Raw genomic sequence first — 22,029 nt, 5'->3', positions numbered from 1 at the left:
AATAAAGAAGTTTATTCTGCTAGCTAACAAACTAGAAGAATACATAAAAGAGTACTTTCATGGGGCATCTTGGTGGCTCGGTTGGTTGAGCATCAGACTTTGGCTCAGGTCATGATCTCATCGTTTGTGGGTTCAAGCCCTGCGTTGGGCTCTGTGCTGACAGCTTGGAGCCTGGAACCTGCTTCAGATTCTGTGTCTACCTCTCTCCCTGCCCTCCCCTGCTCATGCTGTCTCTCTCTCTCTCTCTTGCTCTCTCTCTCAAAAATAAAAACATTAGGGAAAAACCAGTACTTTCATATCTCCTATCAGTGGCAAAAGCATCCCAAAGACCCAAAACCTGCTATAATCCTAAATGACAGATTTCTGCAGACAAGAGTTTGAAAGGGAACCGCTTTTTCAACTTTCATCACACTACCAACTGAGTTGTAAGCACAGGAGCAGAGCAGAGTGGAAAAACCTAGAGTGGGCTGAGAAGACACGGGCTGAACCTATCCACACCCGGAAAGCCTCTCAAGGGCTTGGTGGGACCTTCCCATCCTCATCTCTCCCGCCTAACCCTCAGCCTGAGCGGCCCTGTGCTCATTTGTTTCTACCTGTTGAGTCACACGAAACTAAAAAGGACAAAGGAAAAGCACCGTTTGAGCTCCTCCCAGGATTAAAATTCAATTTCTTCAATTAAGGGAGGAACCAATGTAATGCTTTGTCTGTTCTTCTCGGACTTTCCATATATGCCTTCCCAAATCTATTTTGAGACTTTTTTTTTTAAGATTTTTTTTTAAGTAATCTCTACATCCAATGTGGGGCTTGAACTCAAACAGAGATCAAAAGTCACATAAGCCACCAAGGGAGCCAGCCAGGCACTCCTGCCCAAGTCCATTTTGAAAAGTAAATGTGCTATAAATCAATTTGTACAGGAAAACAAAAGCTTCAAAACCTGTCTGTCCCAGGGTATATATTCCTAAATATACTTCAATATGCAAAATACTGAAAATCAGTACTATTTACCTAGAACGCCTTTCCTATCTGCCTTGGCATAAAACTGACCACACAATAGTTACAGGCGTTGAAGAAATACAACTTAAAAGAATCCACCCTTGAAAATTTGACCAATGCCATGGTCCTTTATAACAAGCAATACAAGTTTTTTTTTAACTAGTAGATGGCAATGCCGTAATTGGCAATGGGGCAAAAATGGGCCCCTTCCTGTGTGTAAAGAGAACACTGTACAATCACTTTGAGACAGAGAATGGTAAACTGCACTGAGGTATGGGCCCCTGCCCCCTGGGCACACCCGAGACCCAGGGACCCCTCCCCCGGTGCGCTAGCTGACAGGATATCTATTCGGGGTCTGTTTGAGTATGTTCTGGCCACACTAAAACCACTTGTAAATATTTCTACTGCTTCCCGTTAGGGAAACCCAAGGCTTGGTATAAAATGTGATTCTCTCATGCTTGGGGCCATTAGGGTAAACGTGCTTCATGTATCCCACTTAAAAAGTGAACTCAGGAAGAGGTGCAGACTCTGGTAGACACAGTCTGCCTTTCTTCCTGCTGTCTGGTTAATGTAGCCCCTGGCTGCTCAGGAAGGAAGGGGAGGGAGATGGACGGGAGAGCCGAAAAGACGGCTGGCTGGAGCGAGGTCAGATTTGCCCCCAGACTTGCCCACCATTCTTCCCTGAAACAGGCTACATGGAGCGAATAGTCCCACACTACATTTTGAATTAAAAGTCCCCAATATAGGTGCTGACAATGTTCTGCATCTCAATCTAGATGGTATTCACATGAGGATATATGTAATATGTATTTGTAAAAATTAGTGGGGTACACTTAAGATTTCTGTATTTTAGGTCAAGAAGACTGTGAAACTTACGTTTCAAGAGTTGCCAATATAGACTTAATAAATAATGGGATGGCACTAATTCATTCCCTTTGGGATTCTTCCTCACTAAACTTTTGCAATGATTTGACCTCTCCAAATTCCAGCCTCTTTCCCTTCCAATATCCTTCATGCAGCACTAACATATGAAGACTTCCTAAAGCCCAGATCTGGTCAAATCACATCCTAAGTTTAAAAAAAAAAAATCCCTGGGGCGCCTGGGTGGCTTAGTCGGTTATGCGTCCGACTTTCGCTTAGGTCATGATCTCGCGGTTCGTGGGTTCGAGCCCTGCGTCAGGCTCTGTGCTGCCTGCCAGCTCAGAGCCTGGAGCCTGTTTCAGTCTGTGACTCCCTCTCTCTCTGACCCTCCCCTGCTCACGCTGTCTCTCTCTCTCTCTCCTAGAAATAAATAAAACATTTAAAAAAAAAAATCCCTGTTTTGTTTTGTTGATGTCCGTTGCTCACTGTCTATAAACTTCCCGGCCTGGCACCCATGCCCTCACCTCACCCCAGGTCAGTCATGCGCGCTGGTTCGACAGGCGCCATGAAGGCTGTCACCGAGCCCAGCCACTGCCAATTCTCCGCCCCACACTTTAGTTCATTATTCCTTCTCTACTTCCATCCCTGTCCAGATTTCCACCTCACACTGTTAAACCCTATCCACTTCTGGGGTGTCTGGGTGGCTCAGTCGGTTAAGCATCCGACTTCGGCTCAGGTCATGATCTTGTAGTTCGTGAGTTCGAGCCCCAGGTCGGGCTCTGTGCTGACAGCTGGGAGCCTGGAACCTGTTTCAGATTCTGTGTCTCCCTCTCTCTCTGACCCTCCCCTGCTCATGCTGTCTCTCTCTCTCTCTCTCTCAAAAATAAACAAATATTTTAAAAAACTTAAAAAAAAACATATCCATTTCTTTCCAGATTCCTCCAAATAGATACTATAATAGTAACAGCGACAAATGCTGGTTTATGCGTTAGTTAATAATGCTTTAATACTTTTTATCATGTAGAATATAAGCTCCACAAAGTCAGGGCTTGTTTTATCCACTGGTGTTTCCCATTGGCTTGGAACAGTGGCTGGTACATAGTAGGTACACAGCAATTATTTACTGATTTAATAATAATATCTTTCATGAATAAGCATCTGTTTCCCATACACTGTGCTGTACACATATCATTTCTCTTCCTGAAAACACCCTTGCAATATGTATAATACAAGCCCCACAATCTAGATGAGGAAAGTACAGATCAGAGATGTTAATGAGCTTGCCCAAGGCCTCCCCACTCAGAGTAGTCTGGATTCAAGATCCTCGTCCTTAGAATTCTCAGGAAACAACATATCCCCACTGCCTGAGATGGCAGTTATGTAATAGCCTGTCCTCTCCTAGTTCCCATTCATTACGAGCAGAGAGCGTATATACCAATCACAGGGTCCTCTGACACACCCAGCCCAGAGCTCCACAATGAATCTGGGGTTCCATAAATATCTAGTGAGTCATGAAAGGGTGGATGATAAAGGGGGCGGAAAGAGTATGGTTTAGACAGTTTTTCTCAAAAAAATTTTTTTTAAACCTGGAGCATGCAAAATACATAAAAGTGCTAATTAGCACAAGGAGGCAAGTTAATTAGAAAAAGGAGGTGGTTCACACCCCACGTACGGGACAACAGAGAACAACTCCATGTTAGAAGGGGCTCCTGGGAATGCAAGTCTTTATTGTATAGAAATGAACTGCAAGGCTCAAGGGGCAACAAGATATTGAAGGCAGCTTATTTTCTTGTACTATTATGGGGAAAAAAAAAAAAAAAGAACTATTTAGGCCAGACTGAAAGTATTATCTGAATGTGGGCATGACATTTCGCAGAAGAAGAAATCATTCCCAACGTTTTACTCCTTAACAACCACGTCCACTGTATCACAAGTGATAAACTCGTGGATTAAACTAAAAGCCAATGCAGTTCATGAAATCAAGCAAGTTTATCCTCTGAGGAAGCTCAGGGTACTCTCTGCCACTCACCAGCACGGCTGCACACCGCCTGCCCCTCTGTCGTTCTTGTCGACAGCTCCTCGTGTGCATTCTGCCTCCCTGCTCACGTCTGTGACCTCGTCTCCACGACTCAGGAACCCATCTGACAAGACATTCCAGGGCACCCATCTCTAACGTGGGGGCTACCTATGCCCTCCTCTATTCGTAAATACCTATACAAAATGTTTTGTGCCTTTAAGGGACAAAAGTTTTTTTTGTTTTTGTTTTTTTTTTTTAAGGGACAAAAGTTTTGAGCANGGCTACCTATGCCCTCCTCTATTCGTAAATACCTATACAAAATGTTTTGTGCCTTTAAGGGACAAAAGTTTTTTTTGTTTTTTGTTTTTTTTTTTTAAGGGACAAAAGTTTTGAGCGGCGATTCTAGAACGTGCTAAAATGGTAAGTCACTAAGTTCATTCTGGAGCACTTGAAAAATCATACTAGTTTCGTCATTTTTCTCCACCTTTCAACAACAGAAAGGAAGATTAAAGCTAGTTGCTCGTGAACCGCTGGCTGTGACCCTCATCACTGAGGTTAACTTTAAAGTCTGGTGATTCCCATATCCCAGAGAGGGGTTAGCCACCAGTGGGGACAGGCTGAATTTCAGTGGTGACCTAGGGCGTGGCAAAAATAAATGAATTGGTAGTAATGAGGAGATTTGAGTCCCATAAGTACATCAGAGAAAAATGTTTTCATGACTTTAACCTCTCTGTTAAGCCTCTATGAGGTTTTTAGACATTTTACATTTTACCTTTAGACCTTAGTACAGGCTAAAGAGAGACCCTGTAAATAAGCGTAAGCAATGATAACAATGACAATGGCTAAAATTTACTAAGAAGATTTTAGTATTGTGCCAAGTATTATCAAAGCATTTGATATGTATTATCTCACTCACTCCTTAACCATCCTAGGTGTAAAAACATTTGAGCTTAGTGTGTTTGTTATGACAAGATATGGACTCCAATATTTAATCATTACAGGCTATTCAGGTTTTTTGTAGCTTCCTGAGTCAGTTATAGTAAGTTAGAGATTTGTCTATTTCACCTAAGATTTAAAATGTNGGGCATGGAGGAGGGCACTTGCTGGGATGAGCACTGGTTGTTATATGGAAACCAACTTGACAGTAAACTATTAAAAATATAAAATAAATAAAAATAATAAATAAATAAAATGTACTGACTGGCTTTATATTTGTTTGGGGTGCCTGGGTGGCTCAGTCAGTTAAGCGTCCAACTTTGGCAGAAGTGATGATCTCGTGGTCGTGGGTTCAAGCCCTGTGTAGGGCTCTGTGCTGACAGCTTCAGAGCCTGGAGCCTGCTTCAGATTCTGTGTCTCCTTTTCTCTCTCTCTCTGCCCCTTCTCTGCTTGTGCTCTCTTTCTGTCTCTCAAAAACAAATAAATGTTAAAAAAAAAAACAAATAAAAAGATGAGATTCCTTACCTATTAAAAAAGTTTGTTCAAAATATTCTCTTACTTAGATTTAAATCTCTGGCCTAACCACATATAGGCAGTTTTTCCTTTACTGTGTTTATTTGTAGCTTTTCTCATTTTGCTTTCCTTGATCAATCTTGGGAGAGGACGGTCAACTCTATTAATCTCTTCAAAGAACCAACTTCTGGCTTTCTTGATCCTGCCTAGCATACATTTTTTTAAACATTTCTTCTTAATCCTGGCATCTATTTCACTATCTCCTTCCTTGTATTTTCTGTGGGTTTCGCATGTAGTTCCTTTCCTCACTTACATTGGATGCTTCAGTCGGGGAAACAGAACAGAACCACTGAGAACCATTACAGGAATTAGACCTTACTAGAGTGAAAGGTGCTAGGGAAGTGAAGGGTGGGGTCACTCTTCCCAAAGCCCCAGAGGAGGAGGACCAGCCGGAGTCTGCATGCAGCGAACTCAGAGGCCAGACTCACTCTGCACCGACGAGGGTGCAGATGTGGGGAAATACATGGCGGGAAAAACACGTGGCGAGGCCTCTGGATCCCCTGTGAATCCACAGTGAAGAATCTGGGGGTGGCCGGCCAAGGGGAAGAAGAGTTGGCCGCACACAGCAAGAGGACGACAAGTTAGAACCTGCCATCCCCTCTCCTGCTCTGGCCACTGCCGGGTCTGGGCTGAAGTCCCTTCCCCCACTCCATGTCCCAGTCTCGTACAAGTTCTTCCACAGGCCAAATAACCTAGAACTACACAAGGGAGGAGATTCAGGGAAATGCAGTTCCCAGTTCTACCAACTTGACAACAGACTGAAATAAAATAGATGCTTTCATCTCATTAATTTTCAGACTTTTTTTCACTTCTAAGCAAGCATGTAGGGGTACACACTTCTAAGTACCATTCAGCTGCATCCCACAACTTTTGACATGCAATGTTTTCATTATTATTTATTTCTAAGTGTTTTACAATTTCTGTACTGGCTGCTCTGTCTTGTGATGTGCTTGGATGCACACTTCATTGTTTCCAAACATGAGGTTTTCTCTAGTTAGCTTTTGTTACTGAGGTGTGTGTGTGTGTGTGTGTGTGTGTGTAAAATACAATTTTATTGAACAAATGGTTACAATTTTTTTTTAAATAGTTTATTGTCGAGTTGGTTTCCATATAACAACCAGTGCTCATCCCCACAAGTGCCCTCTTCCATCCAAGTGGTTACAATTTAAAACACTTTGAATTTTTAAAAATGAATTTACGATAATTTTCCCCAAAAAGAGCAGAAACGTTGTTGATTTTATTTTAAATCTTGCTTGCGTTCTGAACAATATGCATGTTTGCAAATGCTCTATTATACAGTGTTAGTCTGTATCTTGTAAAGAAAAAACTTTATATTAGCAACATAGTCATTTTTGAAGACTTTATACTGTAGTTTACTTCCTAGTGCTCAACTCTGTTCCTTTCTTTTCCCTCTTTGATCAACTATTACAATTGTTTTTGTTTTTCTTCTTTTTTTAATTTTTTTTTTTAATTTACATCCAAGTTGGTTAGCATATAGTGCAGTAATGACTTCAGGAGCAGAATCTAGTGACTCATCCACCATGTATAACACCCAGTGCTCATCCCAGCAAGTGTCTTCCTTAAAGTCCCTTGCCCATTTAGCCCATGCCCCCCAACCCTCAACCCCTGTTACTGAGTTGTAATTTAATGGCAGACTATTTGGTTTGTATTTGCCAGTCCTTTTAATTTGTTGCAAGTTGCTCTATGGTGCAATTTACTTAAAATATGTTATGTATCCTTTAAAAGTATGTATTCTACAGATGTTGGACACAGGGTTCTTTATATGTCTTTTGCATCAAGTTAAATACTGTGTTCATTGTGTTACTCGTTTTTTGCCTCTTGATCTACCGACGAATAAGAGAGAGACAGGATGTTAAAATCTCTCCCAATGATAAAAGACTATTTTATTCTTCCTTGTGATTTCAATAATTTTTACTTTCTATGTTTTGAAGTCATAGTATTAAGTGTACAAGTTTAGAATTATTTTATGTTTCTGATAAAATGTACCTTTTATGATCTTCTATCACTAATAATACTTTTGCCTTAAATCCTATTATTAATATATCAGCTCTCTTTTAATAGTGCTCTGCCTGGCATATAATTTTACATACTTTTAATATGTATGTAGTTGTGATTCTTGTAAACAGTATATTGCTAGAATTTCCAAAAATCCAGTCCAATAATCTTTATCTCTTAGGCAGGATAATTTTTCCATTTACATTTAATATAATCACTATTATATTTCAATCTGCTTCTATCATCCTACTTGTGCTATGTGTCTTAACTATTTCTATGTTTTTAAAAATCTTTGGACTGATCAACTATTTTATTTCTTTTTTGCCTCCTCCACTGGTTTAGAAGCTGAGCATTTTGCCATCTACCATTTAGCAATTATTCTAGAAATAGTGAAATGTATACATAATGAACCTAAATTTTAAATTGAACTTAAAATTTTAAAACCCAAGTTTTATCAATTTCTTTACCTTCCTCCAAAATAACAAGGTATGTTTAATTGCGCCATGACTGATGTGCTATGTTGGCATATATTTTGTTTGTTTAAGTTCGTAAAAACAGTAAATGCTGGTTCCAATTTGCCCATACATTTACCACTTTCTTTGCCATTTGTTCTTTTTGAAAATTCTGATATTTTTGAGAGTTCTTTCCTTCTTTGCAAAGTTCATACTTTAGAAACTCCTTTTGTGAGACAATCAGATGATGACAAATCCTTTCTCGCTGATGTAAATATTGCTTTGTGTCACCCTCACTTTTGAGAAATAAATTTAGCTGGGCACAGAATCTCAGACTGACTGTGATTTCCTCTCACCATGTTGAACACACTGTCCCACAACTTACTGCTTCTGTCATTGCTATGTGTTACAGTGCTGAACTGTTCCTTTGAACGCTATCATTTTTCTCTGACTACTTAAGATCTTTGGCATGGTCTTGTGCAGTTTTACTGTGTCATATCTAGGTATGAACCTCTTTTAAAAATTTTAATTTTGCTTGGAATTTGCTAGGTATCCTGAATCTGTGGACTGACCTCTTTCATTTCTGGAAAATTCACTTGTCTCCTTGTACTTTCTTTTGTATTTTCCCTCTTTTAAAATTCTGAACATTAATTCAATCTTCTTCTCCAGCTTATTAATTCTCTCTTCAATTTTGTCTAATCTGTCATCAAACTGCCTTTTGGGCTTTTAATTTTAGTCATAGATTTTATATTATATATAGATTATACTGCCTCTTTCTCAAATTTTCTTTGTCATAATAATAGTCTTGCTCCTTGGACAGACTTTCAATCTCTCCTTCTATTTTTAAACACAGAAAACATACTTAGTTTAGGCATTGTGTCTGATAAATTCAATATCTAAAGTCCTTGCAGGGTGATTCTGCTGACTCCTTCATGACATATTTTCCTGTGTCTTGTGATTTCTTTTAATGGGAGCTATATATTTTAGAAACTCTGTGAGGGTTCATTATGGTCAAATTAAGGCAAGTTCCTTCACAAAGAATTTTCATTTGCTTCTGCTAGGTGCTGGGAGGGACTACCACTCCAGTACCATTTAAATTCTCAGTTTAATGTTTTTCTGACCATCGCGCTAGCGTGACTTCCAGCTGAAAATCCATGAACCGTCTTGAGGTTACAAATTTTCTGAATTTTATGTTTGCTCGGCCACACAGTTGTAAGGTTCAAGATAGAAAAGTTTCCTTGGAGATACCTGGGTTTTTGTTGCGCCAGGTCACCATTACCAAGAGAAAAAGGCGCTTTCATAGTTCTAGTCCTATAAAGGGAGGATCTTTTGCTAATTACATCCCAGCCAACTTTGTGGGTTCAGTGTTTTGCCTTCTGTGGCCCTGGAGGTTATGAAAACCTAAGAGCAGGTTGAAGGTAAGTCAGCCTGCTATGCTCAACTTAACTCTCTGGGTTTCCACATTTCTCTTGGTATTTAACATCTGAGCATTTCTTCCTGTCTTGTCAGACCAGCAGTGTACTGACCAATAATCCATTCCGTCAATCCCATGAGCAGTATGCTATAAGGGAATGAAAACTCTGACACCAAACTGCCCAGGCTCAAATTCCTGCACAGTACTTACTATCTAGGTAGTCTTAGGAAGTTTTGTTTGTTTGGTTGGTTTCTTTTTTCAATTCTCTGCCTCAATATCTCCACATGTAAAATGGTAATAAGTACTTGACTCATCTGACGGTTTTGGTGAGGATTAAATGAGTTAACATATATGAAGCACTTAGACCATTCCCCCCCCCCCAAAAAAAAAGGGTTGCTATCATTTTCATTACAATTAGATGCTGGTGACATACTGCTGTCTTACAATGCAGAATCTGATTTTCTGCTCCATAATATTGTTCCTTCATACTACCAATTTATAAAATCAGTTTCTGAAAAATGTAACTCTACATTAACATTTTTGCCGATGCATTCATTTTTGTGAAACTTCTAATTAAGAAAACATACCATACACACAAAAATATAGACAGTCATGAATGACAGATACACTTAATTGAACATTTCTACTTATCCACTCTTATAATTGAAGACAAAGAGAGAGCACGATGAAATTAAAAGGCAGACATTTAAAAAACCCAAAGAGTAATTTTCATGGTGTCTAATGGATGGTGCCTGCTGTTGCCATCAGGCGTAAAGAAAAGCAACTACGTGGTATGTTCATAGGAGCATGGACTAGGGCTTGTTAAATAGTATTGGCTCCTGCTCTTCCTAAGCTGTATGAGATAGAGATACACAAATAAGAGACATTAAGAGTTTTCAGACCCAGAGTGGCTGTGTTTAGATGTAAAAAGCCAACATATTACAAATTATGTAAAAAGGCATATACCGTTGAGTCTTTAATCTTCCAATAATCAGAGAGATGATTTTGTAAGACAAGTATTTCTTGATTTTCGTATGTGCTCATTTTGAAAATAAAGTGTCTAAAATCAATCTGTCATGAATTCAATTTTTAATTGAGTGCTCCATTCACACTGCCAGCATTCTTCAGTTACGAAGCACAGAACGAGTCAGTTACGAAGCACAGAACGAGTCCTCAAAGGGAAATCAGCTCCTTTTGATTTATCATTATTCTTAATGTCAACAAAACAGAACATCTTTGGCTAAACTGGATTTGGGGTTGTGCCAGTTATTAGTTTATCATGGCTTACCTCCAAGTTCACCCTTTAACACCTGCTCTGTGATAATGAACTAGACTCTAATCGTTTCTTCCTTACAGTGAGTTCTATAGTAGGCTTTGCCAGTAGAGGGCGCTGCAAGGACATTGCAGTGGCTCTAGCATACGGTTTTTGCATGTTGGTCCCTTAGCCCTGCACATATAAGAGAACATCTGGTGATCCTCTGTGTTCCAGCCAGGAGTCCAGAGCACACAGCCCCTCAGTGACCATGCAGGGCCCAGGAACCACCTCCCTACACTCCTGTTACACCCTGCACACTGCAGTTCTTACACCCTCTGTACCCCAGTTCCCTTTGCACTTTTGGCCCATCAGCCTCAGCTTTCCTATGCCCAGAGTGTTGTTTCCAGCTAGTCCAGCAACTGTGGGAGGTCAAGTGGCCCAGGCAATCTGCAAACCTCTTGCCATTCCAGTGGGCTGTTGTCCATAACCCTTTCCAGTGAGGTCTGAACTCCAGTCGTGGGGAGGGGTCCCCTAAGCTTGTTCTTCCTTAGGTACGCTTCTTCAGCTCCAGAGGAGCCTTTAGTGTTCTCTCTACATCCCCTGATTACTGTCCTATCTTAGCTGAATAATTCTTGATTTTAGATTTTCTAAAAGTAATCTCTACACCCAATGTGGGGCTCAAACTCAAGACTCTGAGATCAAGAGTGACATGCTCCACTGACTGAGCCAGCCAGTCACCCCAGTAATTTTTTATTTTACACATTCACTATCTGAAGAATAGTGTGGCTTCTGTCTCCTGGCTTGACCCAAACTGATACAGTACTTGACTCTACATTTCTTAATCCATACAGCTGTATATTATTTTGTCATCACATGCAAAAAATGGTCTTTCCATGTATATCACAGCTAAAATGTTGGCCAACCACACTCCTCACATGTTCTGAAAATTCTTGAATCATTCAAGATGACAGACAGGGAATTTTTGTATCATATGAAAGAATTCCAAGCTTAGTGCCTTACCTACCCAAGGATATCAAGTCAAATTAATTACTTCACCCTCTTTATAAACCCTAGCCTTTGACCACAACATGCCTTATTCTAAAGCATTTTATTTTGACAGGAATTGGCTGATCCTAACTACTCTCTGGGTAACAGCTCGCAACTCATATACCTAAAAGTCATTTAAAAATACAGGTTATGTGTCCATTTATTTCATGTTCTTTGAGGGTCCAGTATCAGTCAGATCCTAGACCAGGTAGGATGGCATAAAAAGATGAATGAGGCACAGTTCCTTCTGTTCAGTGGAAGAGGACCAGAACATAGGTGAAAAGGTGTACCCGGATGGCTCAGTTGGTGGCTCTTGATCTCAGGGTTGTAGGTTCGAGCCCCACAGTGGGTGTAGAGATTACTTAAAAATAAAATATTTAGGGGCACCTGGGTGGCAGTTAAGCGACCAACTCTTGATTTCAGATTAGGTCATAATCACAGAGTTCATGGGTTCGAGCCCCGAGCTGGGTGCTGCACTGACACTGCAGAGCCTGCTTGAGATTCTCCCCCTCCATCTGCCCCTCCCCCACACTCTGTGTCCCTCAAGTAAACTTGAAATTTTTTTTAATCTTAAAAAAAAAAAGAACATAGGTGAACAAAAAATAAGGGAGACTTAGCAAAAAATTAAAAAGTTTCCCCAAAAAGGAGTGCCTGGGTAGCTCAGTCAGTTCAGTGTCCAGCTTCATTTCGGCTCAGGTCATGATAACACAGTTTGTGAGTTCAAGCCCCGCATCGGGCTATGCACTGAATCTATAGAACTTGCTTGAGATTCTCTCTCTGCCTCTCTCTCTTTCTCTCAAAATAAATATACAAACTGAAGGAAAAAACTTTCCCCAAAGAATCAACCTTATAATCACTGTTAAACAGTACTAAATACCTCTTAAGTATTACTGAATGCTCAATGCATTTGGGGGTGGAGGGAAGGATCAAATATCTTCAAGAGTAAAAATTTAAAAGTTTCATAGTGCATCCATTTGGAATCAGGTTCTTAAATGAAGAAGCTGAATTAAATTAAGAAATAAAACAAAACTACCTACAGCATAGCAGTTGCTTTACACAAACAGAAAAGAATAGTCTGTGTTTCATTTGTAGTATTTCCCCATATCCCTCGGTAAGGAAAACAAGCAGATATCTAGGATTGCAAAGTTTTTTAGGACATCCAATTCGCCAGCATGCAAATAACTTGACATTTTCCAACTATATTTTCAGTAACATTTGAGATTCCCTCAGTAAATAGTTTCCAATCTGTATGCCTCTCTGACATGCAACGGAGGCCTCAAGAAATGCCACCATCTAAAAGTCATCACAATGGAATTTCAAATGTAATGAACTGCACCTCGCATCTACGTAGAGAGCTTTAAAAGGACTGCAAGAAATGTTCTATTCTTCCCCCCCCAAAATTATTCTAAAAGGTCACACCAGTCTAATAGTGATAAGTAGCTGCCACCAATTTTTTAAAGTTAGGCAGTCTTATAAATTACAATTTTTTAAAAACAGAAATAACTGAGGCAAGCAAAATTTCCACGCATCAAGAAAAACCAAAGATATAGAACTAATAACCCCTCAATGACCAGAAAAATCTGGCCATATATTCACGTATTTTCATCTTTTAATTTGTAGTCACTTTCCCCCCAAAATATAAATATATTTCAACCAGCAGCATTGCCTACTGTGACCAGCCAGCAGGAAACCAACATAAAATTTAAAAGAAGGGGGAAAAAAATTTAAAGGAAACTGTGTCAAAAACTATTATAGAAGCAAATGCTTTTTCAATTCTTATCCCATCGTGTGAGCAGAAAGCAGCATTTCTGGGAAATGAGTATTAACTAGACAAAGAATGAAGAGAGATACAGTCCTACTCATCACCCACTTAGTAAAGAACTCAAAATGCAAAATATACAGCAACGCATTCCAAAAAGTGGTTGCAAAAGAAATTCCATAAATTTTCAAACGAACCCAATGACGGTTGAGAAAACAAACTGTCAGCAACACTCGAGTGAAACAGAACTTGCCATTCCTCATGCTTGCCAAACAAAATATCATAAATGTGGGATAAAACAGGAAGAGATCTTATCATCTAATTCAGTTTCCTTTGACAGATTATGAAATCAAAGACCCAACAAAAACAATTTTTTCCCCTAAAACCGCTCTGTTACTGGCCTTATGAGCACGTGGAAGAACTACGATGCCATTTGAGAGACACCAGCAGATGACCGTGCCTCTACGATTTCTTGACCAGCCTAACAGGATATCCGAAATGGTCCCATTAGAGATTCGTTCTACCGGATTATGCATCATATCTAAGACTCTGGGAAGTTGAAAGGGCATTTATAGATCACTGGTCTAAACTCGGTCAAGGAGCAGATCTGAATTACGTTTAGGTTAAAGTCTTTTAGAGAAATGACTGGGTCTCCTTGACCTCCCCAACCTCAGAGCCTGGCAGACAGTAATAAGGCACAAATCGATTGCCGTGTTTGTGAAAATACCCAAAGAATCTGTCAAATGACTTTCTCCTTGAGTACTGATACAGAATCCTCTGGGAATAAGACTCCGGAGAGGTAAAGTCTGGAATCGTAGGAGGGGCCAGAATGGAACCAAGAAACACCATCTGGAATTCTTTCAAATGTAAGCAGAGTGAAGAAAGCTCCAGGTACAGGTGTGGACGATGAAGGCTGAGAAAGTGCCTCCAGAGAGCAATCTGGAACGTTAGATGAAGGAACAGAAGAAACACGCTCTGTGTATTGCACAATGTTTCCCAGACCCTCCCTGGCCAGTGAGCGGACCATAAATGTCACTATTCTGTCCCAACATATGCTGTTAAGTCAGTGCAAGATGACTGAAAAATGTGGCAACTATGTTAGGAAGATTACCAAAGATGTTTTAATTCTTAAAATCTTGTTAACTAGGTTAGTTAAATCACAACAGTTTAATAAGACAGCCAAAAGACAAAGAAGAATGACCAGAATGTCTCATGACATTTTCCCCCTAGGAAACTGTGTTAGATCGGTCCTTCTGTCTGTCCTCTGTTGTAAATGGGAAAATGCTGAGTAAACAAAATGACGTGTTTTATTTTTGTGGTCGCTATACAGCCCGGGGCTATTTTTTTCTCTTTCCAAACAACGTATCTTTTAGATCTGACGCAAAAGACAGAAAGAAAAAAAAAAAAAAACAATCGAGCTCCATCAGGCACATTTTTACTTGTGACAAAAATACGGGACCAGATGGACCGCACACTTGCCAAGAACACGGTTAAATGTTCACAGGAGGGCCGCTAGCATAAGCCTGGAACGCGCTAGTTCTTCTATCTCTGTTTTTGTGGGGTTTTTTTGTTTTGTTTTGTTTTTAAATTTTTTATGTTTTATTTATTTCTAGGAGAGAGAGACAGCATGAGCAGGGGAGGCTCAGAGAGAGAGGGAGTCACAGACCGAAACAGGCTCCAGGCTCTGAGCTGGCAGTCAGCACAGAGCCCGACGCGGGGCTCGAACCCACGAACCGCGAGATCATGACCTAAACGAAAGTCGGACGCTTAACCGACTAAGCCACCCAGGGGCCCCTCTCTGTTTTTGTTTTTATTCTTCCAAGAACCAAGGGCTTAGCAATGCTGAGGAACATACCCCCGGGCAGAGTCAGTCTTTTGCTTAGCACATTACCTAAGTGTTAGCACCTTAGACGCGTGGAATTCTAACCCAAACAGTTGGAGAAACCAATCTCCCGGGCTACAAAATTGCACCAGAGGTTATTTCCAAAATTGCTGGATATTAAAGAACACCAAAACGGCTCTGAGACAGGCTGGGTCAGGCGGGGCTAGGAGTGGGAAAGCATCAACCAAGAAAGACCTGAACCATCAGACGATACAATGATCGCTCCCCTAAAGTACCGCAGGATCCCCGCGCCCTTCGGCTGTTCCCATCGAAGCACACACGCAACCCCCTTGCTGATTTTGTTCTTGTTGTTTTAAGGCTCTAATTGGGAAAACCCGTTTGTGATTCCATTTTATGACCTGAAGAGATGAATGGCCTTTTTAAGAAAGGCTTTCCCCCAAAAATCTACCCTACAGAATCCATCCAAATGATGCCTCCACTCATCCAGATGCAAGGGAACCAGCAAGTACCTCCAGATTCCTGGCCGGGCTCCAGGTGGCATTCCAAGACAGATACTTCGGCCAGTTAACTCCATCGCGCCCGCCTCACCCTTGAACGTGAGGGCGTCTGACAAGCTGCTGCCAGCCACCCTCAGCTGTGAAACCCCCCAGATGAAACCGGAGAAGACAATGCTGGAGTCTCTGATCCTGTTCAGCAAACGAAGCAGAGGTTTATCAGGTTTTACCAGGCCCGCGGCAGAAAGAGGGAGAAAAGGTTGAGTTCAAACAGACTCGAATGGGGACAATCATCACTAAAACTGTTTTCCCTGCCACTTTTGTGTTGTGGGGATGGTGACCTGGGCATGAGCAGGACTGAATGCCACTGTAACTGGTTGTTGAACTTGTAGACGGTTGCTTCCTCAGTTAGCAAATGCGGCTGGGCCCCCATCCCCCAAAGGATCCCTTCGCTGCTCCTGCTCTCTCCCTGGGGCCCCCTCAGCCTCCCCCTCAACGCTGAGCCTCTGGCCAGCGTCTCCTCAGTGGCTGCCCATACCGTGCCAGGCATCAGGTGATCCGATTACCACCCATGGGACACTCCGGAGGACAGGTGATGGAGAAGGGGGCAGGCAAACCTTCTCTTATTTTCCACCCAGCTTAAGAAAATGAAAAAAATAAATAAGGAAAAAGGAAAATCGGGTTTCAGTCACTTAGGAAAACATAATGAACTGGATGATTAAGTAGGGAAATCAGTTTCAATTAGCAAAAAATCTCACTGTAGAAAAACGCTGGAGGGGGCTTACAGGTGCTCTATCCAATCTGCCAGCTTTACAGACGGGATAAGAGACTTCCACCTGCTGGTCAGCTGTGGCCACAGTCTTCTGGTCTAGTGGCCCTGGCCTGCCTCATTCTGCTTCTCCGGAGTTCCTTACTTTTTTTTTTTTTTTTAAATGTTTTATTTATTTCTGAGAGAGAGAAATAGCAGGAGCAGGGGAGGGTCAGAGTGAGAGGGAGATACAGAGTCTGAAAACAGGCTCCAGGCTCTGAGCTGGCTGTCAGCACAGAGCCCGAGGCGGGGTTCAAACCCACGAACCGTGAGATCATGACCTGAGCCGAAGTCAGACGCTCAACCAACTACACCACCCAGGCACCCCCGGAGTTCCTTAGTTTTAAGACCAACTATTTGTATTACTTTCAAGGGTGCTCAGAACTGGGCTAGGAGGTAGACAATAGGAGCTGTTTTTCTGTTAAAATAAAAGAAAGCTCCCTAACCAGCATGTAACTTATCAGTAAACACCTGTAACTATTCTAATTCATGCAAAATGAACTGGGTCCTTTAGGTGAAACATTCCCCATGTCATATTAATTATACAATTTACCTACCGAATAAAATCTTTCCTAAGCTGCATAAAGGCACACTTCCCCACAGACCATGCCGATGATCCCAGTGTCTAACTGCTACAACACCATTAGTGAGCTTTTTACTCTACTAGAGTCAAGGCCATGCGAAGTTCTCATGAGCAGAACAAGTACAGAAAATGTAGAGCTGAAACCTTCAGCTTTCAAGATACCTATCCATACATGCAACATAGAATAGAGAAGTAACAGGCCTAGGAAATGTCACTTTAAAAAAAAAAAAGGAGGAGAGAAAACATGAGTCATCGATAATCTGTTGACAATTCTGTTTAAAACCATACAAAGCGTTTTAGAGTATTAACAATTGCCCATATTTTCCCTTGGAGTCGCGGCGAGGCTGGCTCTGATAGCAAAGACAGATGGCCCAGGCCATTAACTGAGTCATCCCTGTATATGGTTTCAAAATCCTGCCTGATATCACGGCAACTGCACATGAATGAACGTCGCACAAAATGTGATCGAGGCCTGCACTGGGGAAGTCCCACAGGCTTCAATCCATTTCTAATGTGTTTCCAGGGCTTGGCAAACCAGGCCCTCAGTCCACAGATTCTCAGAGCAGGGGTAACGTCCACACCACCCCCACCTGCCTACCAGACACGGCGGACGTGGGGGACAGTGTACCAGTGTCCCAGCGACTGAACCGACAGGCCAGTCGATGGTGCGGCCAGGAACAGAACCGGGCTCTCTGGGCTCCGAGGCTCAACGGCTTTCCTCCCCTCCCCCTGCCTAATCCTTCCAGGTGGACCGAAAGCTGAAATTGCTCCCCACTCAGTTGTGTTCACAAGGAGGCTCACGCTTCGTGACTATGTTATCTTTTAATCTGCAGACCCGAGTACCGCACATACATTAGATACCTGTGTCATGCGGGTTTTTTTCTTGTTTCAAGGTAACATGAAGCATTGCAGGTCCCACTTTCCACTTCACTGAAGATGGCCCCGAGGACAAGTGTCTCAGCCTCCCCAGCCCTCTAGCTCCTCGCCTGCTAACGAGTGTTACAAAGGAAAAAGGTAGTTGATTCGCTGACCAAGCCCCTAAGGTGAGACGGACCGTAGGAGAGGCCTGGCTTCCTGTGTCTGGCTCACATTTGAAATACCCGAAAAGCTTGTCTCCATGCCCCCACTGGGATCACGGAGGAATTAAGACCGTGCCTCGTTGTCTCCCATCAGGCTCAGGGCTTATGGAGACTGTAAACTTCACGGTTCCACCCGCCTTGCCGAGGACCCAACCACCTTTGATGATGCCGCCACTGATGGAGCCAAAGTCCCGGGCGTCTGGATCACATCTAAACTCAAGCCAATCAGCGGGACCAAAGCTACATGCTCTAACAATTAATTTCCAATTCGAGCCCCCGGGGTCTTTTCCTAGGCATTGTTTTTGTCTTTTTGTACACCGCTACACAAGCAGAGGGGAATGAACTTCTTTTCAACCCAGCTGGTTCGCCGATACTCATGCGCCGAGGCCTCAGTATTAGAGTTGGGCACTGCTCTCTGGGCGGCGGCTGGTCGCTGGGCTCCGGGCACTCGCAGGGCCATTGGCTCAAAACCTCATCCACCCCAGATTTTAACAAACTCACGCTCGTCCCCGGAGCAGTCCCCGCTGGCCCGGTCTGTCTGGCCTGTGGGTTCCTGTACACCTAATCTTGAGGCCCGCAGGCCTGGAGTGAAGCCAGCACCGAGCTGCTCACCCACCGACACCCCTGCGCCACCTCCTCTGAATGGCTTTCCCTCCCTGCTCCCTGCAAAGTGCACTTTGAAACCGTGTCCTCAGATGTGGAGAGCTGAGCCCTGGCAGTATTCCCAGGAAAAGGGGAGCTTTTCTGTTGCTCTGTCCTGGATTGAGCCTCACCCTCCAACAGCTGTGTACCTTTCTCTCTGTTTATTTTTAAGCAATTAAAACTACACCTTGGTATCCGTATTGTCATCTGTCTACACTGCAGCTTTCTCCGGACCACATCCCTGCGAGAGAGAGAAGTCCAGAGGCACCGCACACCTCAGAAAAATGACCTGCCTGGTCGTCATGCCTGAAGAAGCCAAATGCTTGGAAACGAGAAGCCAAGAACGTACATGTGGCCACATTTTTCCTCTCCTTTGCTTCCATGTCCACATGGAAAAGGAGAAAAACTAGATATTTGCAAAGGTTTTATGAAATACGAGCTTTGGCTGAGCAAATGTTTTTTTGAAAATATTTGGACCATCCACAGCGGAACAGATGTTTTTGCAAAATTTTCCACCATCCGGCCCCGGCGCGTTTCTGCCCCTCATCCGGCCTCCCGGGCAGGCGGTCAGGGGTGGTGGGGCTGAAGAAAGTGCCCCAAATCACCTGCCCTTTCGTATAGCTTTGAACAAGCCCCCTTCTCCTCCAAGCCCGTTGTTTCTCACACTTGCTGAGAGGAGGCTCTGGCATTTGAACAGTGTGGTGGGCCGGAGCCGAGTGTGGAGGGGGAGGAAGATACCGAATTCTCTCCACGACATTCATCGACAAAGCCTAAAATTTCCCAAGTGCAACGCTTATTTCTTACTGTGTCCTGAAGCCCTAAGGTCGTCCAAAACCCCTCATAAGAGCATGAGGTCCTCAAAGGCGCAGACCTATGTTTCTATTCATCTTCGCGCATCCAGCATTAGCACACTGCACGCACAGAGCAGGCGCTCAGTGAATTTGGTTGGCCAGAATTAAAGCTACGAATACCTTTGTGGGAACAGGGCCACAACCTGCAGGCATCTTTCTAGAACCGGCTGCCAGGTAACAAGCGAGATGAACAGAGAATTCCTATGCTGGTAAATGTCTGAGATGGAATTGATTGGTTTCCCCACCGTGGGAAGAGCCAGCCTCCCTGGATGCAGTGAAATGTCCTCAATGTCAGCGAGCGATGCGGTGGGACACGACGGGCTCCCGGCTACACGCAAAACCGAGAGTTGAGAGCGCAGGAAAGCCCGGACGCCAGAAGGGACTGGGAACATGTATCAAAGTGCAGGCAAGACCTCCAGGTGTTTCCAGAAGAGGACAGATCACAGCACGCTTCTTTTCAGCTTTCATGATATGATACCTTTGGCCGACACACATCTGTCAACCACAACGGGGAGAGTCTACGATTTCCTCGCTCAATTCAAATTCTCCTGAAAACCCTGCCTTGACTGTCCCCCCCCCGCCAAAAAATCTCAAATCCTCCTCCCAAACCCACTTTTACAATGAAACCTTCATTCCTTTTCTTTCAAACAGGCCCATTTGGAAAGGTTCTGGTTTGTTCAATAAACATATTAATACACAAATGTTAATACTTTCCATAAATGTATTTTTAACCCAGCTCCCAACCTGCCAAGATTTCTGCCAAACCTTTCACTTACAATTTGCCACCCACATACAGACCCCCAGAAGAACCTTGCCTCCAGTGACAGCACTTCCAGCTGATTAAAGAGTTTGGAGGCGATGACAAAAATATGCGTGGTTTACAAAAACAGGCAGCACGGAAGGGCACATCTGTGATCAGAAAAAGCACAAATCTGCAGAGGAGGCTGCTTTCGATTTGCCTTCTGACTGCTGGTTTCCAAAGGAGAGGGTGGCTGTTCCAGAGGCTCCCGTGGCACGGTGTCCGGAGGGTTCTATCCGTGGTTTGTCCTTCGTAGTTCTTATTCCGAAAATATGGCACAAAACTACCAACAATAAAAAGCAGCTGACTTTAACTTTTTTTTTCTCGTCAAGAGACAGAACAGGCTAAAGAAGAAACGTGTGATCCTATAACCCTGACATAAGTCTGAAAACATGAGAGCACATGGTACCTGCGTTACACACGTCCTCTGCTCTAAAATCTGCCAGAATGAAGAACTTCCGAGAAGGCGCGTGAAGGAAATACATATTGCTTGCACACGCTGAGTCCCACGACAGGGAGGGTGGACACGCTTCAAAGGCAGTTTGTACCTTAGCCCCACATCTGTCAGACCTGCCCTGAAGCCCTATCACAGTTCTTCATTTCAGTGGGAAAGCGTGATAATGTTGTCAACCAGGGTGTGAAACTCTTGAAACAAACTGCTGTAATCAACTTCCCCCAGCCCAACTGAACCGTATGCATGGTGGTAGGTAATAAATAATTAATGCAATTAAAGAAATGGCACGAGCCCACTATAGAATGTCATCTGTTCAAGCTGAAGAATAAAGTTCATTGAAAATAACTGTTACCATATTTCCTTATGGATACGACTATCTGCGACTCCATGATGAAATAGCATAAAACAACTCCTGAAGTCTAGTCTTCAGCGTAAATTGGCATCCCTTCACCTTTGAGATACATAGCCCCAGACATACAAAGTTTTGCATATAATGTGTTTCTAAAAAGGCTAGACGTAATTGTAGAAAAGAGAAAACAAAGAAAAACAAAACAAAGAAAATATAAGTCACTCTTAATTCCCTTCCACCCCACAGAAAACCTATGGTAATGTTTTAGAAGTAAAGATATAAACACTTAACAGCAGCCGTTTCACAGAGTTGAGGTTGGGTTGGGAGATAATACCTTTCTTTGTACCATCTACATTTTTTTTATCACATGCATGTATTACAATTTTAATTTTTTGAAACTACTTTACAGGCACATGCACATGCCTTCCAGATTTTTCTCTGGGTACATATTTTTAAAAAGCTAAAATGACAACTACACTGTGTGAATGACAGGAAAATAGCTGTATTTAGGAAAAACAGAAATACAATCTTTCTCACCTAGTTCCCCCTTCGTTTCCAGCCTCAGGGAAAACTCTAGCTGTGCCCCAGTATGAAGATATAGGACTTTTATAATTAGCATTATCTGTAGGGGGAATGTGTGACCCGCTGTCTTTCTTTCACACAAAATATGACCCTACCATTCTCTAGATTTCACTTACGGGGGTTAGAGAGGATCGGCTGGCTCCCCTAGGTTTCTAAACGAGTAACCAGTATCTACAAAGGTTACACAGCAGAGCTAGTAATGTCAGAGCCTGGCTGGGGACC

General features: G+C 42.7%; 1 protein-coding gene across 1 annotated transcript in view; it reads right to left on the bottom strand.

Annotated features, from left to right (window-relative positions):
- JAZF1 (JAZF zinc finger 1) overlaps nt 1-22,029 on the bottom strand; it is a 231,090-nt gene that overhangs the window by 208,563 nt on the left and 498 nt on the right. The gene's annotated exons all lie outside the window — the stretch shown is intronic.

Source organism: Crocuta crocuta, unplaced genomic scaffold (assembly GCF_008692635.1).
Source record: "Crocuta crocuta isolate KB4526 unplaced genomic scaffold, BGI_CrCroc_1.0 scaffold197, whole genome shotgun sequence".
NCBI classification, from domain to species: Eukaryota; Metazoa; Chordata; class Mammalia; order Carnivora; family Hyaenidae; genus Crocuta; species Crocuta crocuta.
Note: the sequence above shows the minus strand (reverse complement) of the source record. Positions and strands in the feature narration are given on the sequence as shown.